Source organism: Lactuca virosa, chromosome 8 (genome assembly GCF_052849685.1).
Source record: "Lactuca virosa cultivar CGN04683 chromosome 8, Lactuca_virosa_CGN04683_v6, whole genome shotgun sequence".
Classification (NCBI taxonomy): domain Eukaryota; kingdom Viridiplantae; phylum Streptophyta; class Magnoliopsida; order Asterales; family Asteraceae; genus Lactuca; species Lactuca virosa.
The window spans coordinates 247,081,864-247,090,756 of NC_136433.1; positions in this window are offsets into that span (position 1 = coordinate 247,081,864).

Sequence of the window (8,893 nt, forward strand, 5' to 3'; positions counted from 1 at the left end):
TGACCAGCTCCAGGGTGCATCTTGGTTCTCCAAGATTGATCATGGTCAGGGTATCACCAGATGCGAGTCAGGGATGAGGATGTGCAGAAGACAGCTTTTAGGACTCGATATGGTCATTACTAGTTTGTGGTGATGCCGTTCGGGCTCACCAATGCTTCAGTCGCGTTCATGGAGATCATGAACTGCATATGCAGACCGATGCTAGACCAGTCTGTGATAGTTTTCATTGACGAAATCTTGGTTTATTCCAATACCCAGGAGCAACATGAAGAGCACCTGATAGAGGTGCTAGAGACATTGAGGAGGGAGAGACTTTTTGCAAAGTTCTCCAAGTGTGAGTTCTGGTTGCGCGAGGTGCAATTTCTAGGGCACCTTGTCAACCAGAAGGGTATATTGGACAATTCGGCCAAGATATTGGCCTTGATGCGATGGCAGATTCCAAGGTCTCCATCTAAGATTCGTATTTTTCTTGGTTTGGCGGGTTACTACCGGAGGTTCATTTGTAACATCCCAAAATCCAGGTAAAGCTATGTAAGTCCTTCCATTTTGTCCAATTGTCAAGAGTGGTCCCTTGAAAGAGTTTTAGTAGCAAACGAGTACGTTGGGTGTACTGGGGTGTACGATGCGCGTACTCATGCGCTTAATTTGGACGCAGACTCACCTGGGTACGCTGGGCGTACCCAGGGTTACGTTGGGCGTAATGTGTCCAGATGCAAACCCTAATTTTTGGCTTGTGCACTATTTAAAGGATGCTAAGGCTCATTTCTCAGCCTCCATATCAGTGAGTAAAACCCTAAGAGAGAGCCTTCCATTGTCCTTAGTGAGTGTGTGTGATTTTTGAGCTCAAAGTGCCTTGGTGTGATAGTGAAGAAGAATGAAAGGAGCTTGTGGAGGTTAGAGCTTGAAGTGCAAGTTTCGATCTGAGATCTATAGAGAAAGTAGCTGCATTTAGAGGTATAAAGTTCAAAACTTTCCTCTTCATTTTGATTTGTTGGTGCATGGGCCATTATTAGGGTTAAAAGTCCCAAAGGTGGAGACTTTATGAGTGTAAGTGCTCCATGGTCCGAGATCTGTCCCTTTGCAGTGAAATTTGTGGTTTAGATCCATAAAGTTTCCATCTTGGTCGTTGATATGAGGACATGCTTGAGTTTTGAGCTTTCTAGGGTTAGAAATGACATGCGATGGGTGTTAGTGACTTGTTCAGCCATGCAAAGGCTTAAAGTCATCGACTTTATGGATTACGAGGCTTAGAAATGGTCAGATCTAGAAGTTGGACGTGAGTCTTAACTGTTTAAGACCTTAAAAGTTGAATGACTAAAACTGGGAGTTACGATGGGCGTAATCCCAGTACGCACAGCGTAAGGGGTCGTGCACCCCGGTTCTGTGAGGGCACCGGGTACGCCCAATGTACATGTTTGGTACGCGCAGCGTAACCCGGAGGGTTGACTTTTGTTGACTTTTAGGGTTTGGTCAACTTTAGGGTGTTTGAGCCATGAGAGGGGTAAAATGGTCTTTTACCCTCCTGAGAGTGCTAAGAGAAGGAATGGTCTAGCCTTGGGAAATGTGTTGATACTGAGTGTTTTTTTTCATATGATTAGGCAGAGGCTAGATCCTATTTCACAGAGTCCGAGATTTCCGAGTTACACGAGGTGAGTCTTCTCACTATACGTTACCTAGAGTGGTATTTATGTGTTGACTGGAGGGTCTTATGTGCTATGTATGAGATTATGTGCTATGTGATATATGTATGTTATATGCTTGTATAGACCGGACTGGAGGGTCCAACGATTTAGACCGGACCGGAGGGTCCAACGATACAGACCGGGCCGGAGGGCCCAACGAGCTATGACCGGACCAAAGGGTCCAACGAGCTACGAGACTGGAGGGTCCCGCTGGGACACATTGACCGGAGGGTTGTACTGTAGCCTAGAGTGGCGTATGTGTTGTATGCGGTATTTTAGGGAACTCACTAAGCATTTATGCTTATAGTTGTTGTGTTATGTGTTTCAGGTACTAGCGATGACCGTGGAAAGGCGCCGGCGTGATCCGTACACACAGTCAGGAGATTTTATTTGTGATCTTGGGATATGTTTTATTTGATAACTACTGTGGAACATGTGTTTTGAGAATGTTTTAAATATAGATTTTGGTTGCTGAAAAATGAAAAATTGTTTTGAAAATTTACGTTGTTACATCATTCAGGACTTCTCCAAGATAGTTGCTCCTTTGACCCGACTAACCAAGAAGTCGGTGACATTCCGTTGGGGGCTTGAGCAGCAGGCAACCTTTGAGACTCTGATACATCAGTTATGCGAGGCACCGATTTTGACCTTGCCGGAGGGAGTTGATGACTTCGTAGTTTACTGTGACGCTTCGATCACAGGCATGGGAGCAGTTTTGATGCAGCGAGGTCACGTGATAGCTTACGCTTCTAGACATTTGAAGCCTCACGATGTGAACTATCCGACGCATGATTTAGAGCTGGGGGTGGTTTTTGCCCTCCTGATTTAGCAAAACTACCTCTATGGGGTCCGTTGTACCATTTACACGGACCACAAGAGTTTGAGGTATCTCATGGATCAGCTGAATCTAAACATTAGGCAGCGTCGGTGGTTTAATGTGATAAAGGATTATGATTGTGAGATCCTTTACCACCCGGGCTAGGCCAACGTGGTGGCCGATGCTTTGAGCCGCAAGGTGATAGCGACTTCGATACGGGATATATTTCTGAAGATGACGATGATTACTCCATTACTGTAGCAGGTCCGAGCAGTGCCGGTTGAGGGTATGAAAGAAGAGTGTCGGAAGTATGAGCGAATCATAGGCCAGGTGGCCTCGTTTTATTATGACAACCATGGACTTTTGACCCTGCATGGGAGGGTCTGGGTTTCTTACTAGGGCGGGATACGAAAGGTGCTGATGGAGGAGGCCCATAAGTCGAGGTTCTCCATCCATCTTGGAACGATGAAGATGTATCAGGATCTTCGCCCTGATTATTGGTGGCCCTACATGAAGCGGGATGTAGCATGGTTCGTAGAGAGGTGCTTGACTTGTAGGAAATTCATGGCTGAGCACCAGTGACCGCAAAGCAAGATGCAGCTGTTAGAGATTCCCGTGTGGAAATAGGAAGATGTCACCATGGATTTCATCACAAAGCTTCATAGGACTGCATGTGGAGTGGATTCGATATGGTTCACTATGGATTAGATGACCAAGAGCGCTCATTTTATCCCGATTCAGGAGAGTATCTCAGCCGAGAAGCTGCCCGAGATTTATGTGCGAGAGGTGGTGGCACGCCTTGGAGTGCCAGTGCCGGTCGTTTCAGACCGGAATGTCCGATTCACTTCCAGATTTTGGAAGTGGTTTCACGACGAGATATGTACTCGTCATTATTTCAGCACCGCGTTCCACCCTCAAATAGACAGATAGAGCAAGAGGACAATACATACTCTTGAGGACATGCTATGCGCATGTGTTTTGGACTTCGGTGGCAGTTGGGATACATATCTTCCGTTAGCGGAATTTTCGTATAACAACAATGATCACGATAGCATAGACTGAGCTCCCTTTGAGATGATCTATAGGAGGAAGTGTAGGACCCCAATCTGTTGGGGCGAGGTTGGTCAGAGGGTCATGGGTAGTGTTGAGGTAGTACTCAAGACCAGAGAGATAATCCGACAGGTCCGGAGCAGACTGCAGACTGCTCAGAGTCGTCAGAAAAGTTATGACGACAAGAGCCGATCAGACCTTGAGTTCTAGGTGGGGGATATGATACTCCTAAAGGTGTCACCTTGGAAAGTTGTCATCCAATTTAGGAAGAGGGGCAAGTTGGGCCCCAGGTACATCGTTCCGTTTAAGAATATGGCCCGGGTAGGCCGTTTTGCATATCGATTGGATCTGCCAGTCGAGCTCAGCCAGATCCACATTACATTTCACGTCTCTCAGCTGCGGAAGTGCTTAGTTGATGATACCGCAGTTGTGCCTTTGGAGGACATTCAGGTGGATGACCACCTAAATTACATTGAGAGACCCATTGCGATTCTAGATCAGAAGACGAAGACCTTGAGGAACAAGGTGGTCCGATTAGTGAAAGTGCAGTGGCAGCACTGCAAGGGTTCAGATTGGACGTGAGAGCTCAAGGAAGAGATGAAGGAGCCCTACTCAGAGTTATTTTCAGGCACAACAGACTTTGAGGATGAAGTCTGATACAAGTGGGGGAGAGTCGTAACGCCTGGTTTCCAGTATGCATTTAATTTATTTATTTTTTTCATTTTAGAGGAGCTAGTCGACGAGTTGGTGGCCCTAACTAGTCGAGTAGAGGGTAGATTATGCGTGGGTTTTAAGTGACCTACTAAGCGAGTCAGGAGCCTGACTCGACGAGTAGGGCTGTCAGGATGAAACCCTAAATTTCATGGTTTACAACCTATTTAAGCACCTTATTCGGCCTCCACCTCAGCCCTTATCACCTCCAAACCCTATTCTTGAAACCCTAATCAATCTTGTGTGTTCTTGAGCTATTCTATTGCCATTTTGTGTTTTGAAGCTAGAGGAATGAAGGAGAGACTAGAAGCTCCAAGGAAAAGGCAAAAGATCTAGAGCTTGGGTCACATTTCAGACTTATTAGAGGTATAAAGCTTATACCTTGGCTCCTTTTCACATAGATCTTCATCTATGCTTGTGTGTTTTCATTTTTTGGCCATTTCCAAGGCTATGCTCGAGATTTGAGCTTTTGGTGGAGTAAGTACTTCAGATCTGGGCACCCTTGAGCTATAGGATCTTAGAGTTGTCACCTTTATTCAGCCATGGCCCTATTCTATACCATAGTTCTCCATTTTTGTTTTGGTTTGGTGTTTTATCTTCGTAACACCATGCATGCACGTAAAGTTAGCAACTTTACGTGTTATGCTGGCCTAAGGAGTCCAGATCTGCGAATTTGTGGCGTTAGAATCGATTAGAATTGACTGGATTAGTTTAGGCTTGAGGGGACTCGACGAGTTGGATATTCTACTCGGTGATTCAGATCGTAACCCTTACTTGTCTGATCCTGGACCAACCCAATGAGTATAGGAGACGACTGAGTGAGTTGGCCAAGGGTCCTGATGTATGGAAGACAATGGAACTCGTCGAGTTCAAGGACGTACTCGACGAGTTGCTCAAAAAAGTCTCGTTGATGCGATAGGAAGAACTCGACGAGTTGTGAAAGTCTCGTCGAGTTGAGCCGAGACTTCAAAGTGATCTGATATTTAGAACTTGGCGAGTCTGTTAATAGACTCGACGAGTTGACTCGGTTTATTACGATTCTGCATGGCATAGGAACTCGACGAGTTAGGAAGTAACCCGATGAGTAGGGTTAACTTGGAGTTGACCTTGACTTTGACGTTGACCAGGGAATTAACTTTAACCAAGGGTAAAATGGTTATTTTACACTAAGAAAGATTGTCAGATTTTTGATTATGTATTATTGTATAGTGATAGTCGGGGTATCGTGGGAGCAGCCAGCAGAGATTCCTCACGCACGATTTTAGTACCTAGTTTAAGAGGTGAGTCTTCTCCTATAGGAACGATTCTAAGGCGCCAAGGCCGGCTCATTTATGTATGTTAGTGTATGTCGGGTTAGATAGATGTAGATGATATGTTTCCGGATTCCGGACTGCTTCCGTGGTAAGCACGTGAAATCTTTGTATGCTTGATGTTTTTTTGATTCTTGTATATGTTTGTATGTGTTCCGGACTTCGGTCCGATGCCGGGGCAAGCCCGAGGAATGTCTAGCGTATATGTTTCTGTGTTTATGTTATGATATATGCCTATTGATATGCTATATGTATATCGGACTACAGTCCGATGCCAGGCGGGGCCCGATTCCAGATTTTGGTCTGATGCCAGGCGGGGCCCGATTCTGGATTCGTCCGATGCCGGGCGGGGCCCGATGCAGTGGGCTAGGCCTAGTTATGTGATTATGTGTATGGTATGCGGGAGGTTGGGGAGGCTCACTAAGCTTTCTGCTTACAGTTTTCAGTTTTGGTTTCAGGTACTTCCGGTAGCAAAGTGAAGAGCTTGGGATGATTGTAGCGCACACACCTTAGTTTACCTTGGGATGTTTTAAACTCTGATATTTTATCACATGATGTTGATACAGTATTTAATATGAGCTTTGAGATACATAACTTATGGTTTTCAGAATAATGTTTGATGATTTATGGTTTTATTTAATATTTAAAAACAAAATTTTTGGACTGTATTTTATGGATGTCTCACCTTCTTGTTGCAGTTGTTGCAGTGCATCTCCTGACAACCATTAGTGGGGTCGCAGGAGTAATGGGAGCGTGGACGGCAACCATTAGTTGTTTCTTGCCAGGGTCCTGTGCCGGCTGGTTCTTCTTTTTGTTCCAGAACTTTCATTTATTGTTGCCTCCTTTTGCTTGCGCAGGGACTGGGGCCATTATGCCTTGGCAGACTCCGTGATTGATGAGTCTCTAGGCCAAGCGTTTGGCACTGTCGAAAGTAATTGGGTTCGAAGCTATTACGTTCCCTTGAATCCAGGGATATAGCCTCCAGATGTATCTTTCCATCTTTTTAACCTCCGGGATGACCATCCCGGGACATAGAACTGCTAGATCACTGAATCGGGAAGTATAGGCTACAAGGTCAAAGCCTGTCATCTTGAGGTTCCATAACTCCTACTTTAGCTTTTGCACTTCGCCCCTTGGGTAATACTCTTCTGGCATTAAGGTCTTCAGGTCCACCCAACTCATCGAATTAGCCACTAGAAGAGTCAACGACTTGACATGGCCTTTCCACCATGTAAGGGATCTGTCAGAGAAGGTGCAAGCTGCAAATTTAACTTTTCTTGTTTTTGGGAAGGCACAAATTTTGATGACTGATTCAGTCTTCACGAACCTTTGCATTAGAGCGATGACACCTCCGCTCCTATTGAAGGTTTTGGGTTTGCCGTTAGTGAATTCTTTGTAGGAACACTCCCTTGATCGTCCCTGGTTGTCTCCTTGATTGTAATTTGTAGTACCATTTCCCGCCCCACCAGCACCATTTGTGTTGATATGTGACAATGCAGCTGCCACTGCGACTGTTACGGCAACCTTATAAATGGCGGGGTCGAATTGTGGAGGTGGTGGATTTGCCGACGTGTTGTTGACTCGCCTGATTGATCTACGAGGTGGCATTTATCTTCCATAATGTTTAAAAGTGACAATACGGTAAGTCTTTGATAGTGGTTATAAGTCGGTGTCATTAAACTAAACTTTATCAGTTTCTACACGCATCATGTTCCAACTTTTTAAGTACTTTGTAACCAATTCATAATAGAAGTTTATGTAACAATAAACTTATGAATTTTGATTGCAATGCCTCAATGAAATTTTGTGACTTGATCCATAAAAGGTCCCTCTAAAATCACTTGGTGTATACAAGTTGTATGTAATTAAAAATTTAATAGATCGTTAAATTTAATGGGTCTGCCCTAAGCCCACAACCAAACAAGGAACATGATCTACGGCGGTCCTATCATTTCTAAGTCGATTGATTACATATAACTTTAAGGTATACACTAAGAAATCATAGATTTACCATGAGTAAATAATTTGTAAAACGAAGTTATGAAATTCGTGGTAACTCTCATTGAAATAAAATAGATATCAATTTCATTAATATAATTTTAGTACATAGTGTTTGGAAAATTTGACCATGATATAGGTCTACATTACATCAATGTAAGGGAAAATTTTGACAGCATTACGATCCCTCGATTAGTGTATCCACTTAATCGCAGGGTCGAATATAGATAGGGGTAGTATTAAAATTCATACTTGTAGTCCTAGTCTATATCAAAATGTGAGTAGTGTAAACACTACTCGCAACGGGAGATGTTCGATGGGCCATGGAATGAAGACATGAAAGTCTGCATTGCCCTGGTCTCCGCCCTGGCTTCTATCACTTGACGCTCTGCTTCTATCACGCATCCCTCTAATGCTGCTTGACGTTCTCGATATTCTTTAACCTCGACTCAAGCTGCGGTCACTTCTATCTAAAGAGCCTTGGTGTGGTTCTGGGTCTGATCATGGTCTTCTTCCAGGCAATGAAGGTGAACTGCGATGATCTTGATGGTAGTGCCAACCTCTATGATTCGGTCGACCGATACTTGTACTTTTTCTACATGGCGAGCGATGTGGCATATTATGACAAGAAAGGTCATGTCCGCTGATCCTCCTCTGTCCAGGTTGTAGAAGCCTCTTTCCATTCCGTAGGGTGGGCGTTGTCCTTGTTCTTGACTCCATCTCCTTAAATCCACTACCCATCTGGGTGTTGAGCCATGGAAGTTTTTTCTGGGCGCGGGGACAGGAGACGGATGTAGATCTCAGGATACTCGTCAAAGTCTTCTTCCATTTCCTCTTCGTCTTCTTCTGGGTCCTCCTCCTCAAGTTCTTCCTCTGAATTGTCTTCCTTAATTATTTCCTCAGGATCCTCTTAATTATTTCCTCAGGATCCTCTTTGGAATCCTCAGGATCCTCTTTGGAATCCTCTACGATCCTCTTTGGAATCCTCTTGGTAGGTGAAATCCTTCCATGGCGTCCATGCGAGAATAAGGATATGAGAAATACATGAAAACTTAAGTATGATTTTTGTAATATTTTTAAAGGATAGAAATATTTTTAATAATATTTTTGTACTGAGACCTATACCAGTCTTCCTATAATTACTTAGTGTATACTAGTTGTATACAATCAAGATTCAATAGGCGGTTGAATTTAATGGGTCTGCCCTAAACCCACAACCAAACAAGGAACATGACTTAAAGCGGACCCACCAATTCTAAGCCGATCGAGTCCTAATTATATATAACCCTAGCGTGTACACCTTCGTAATTATAGATCTACCAGTA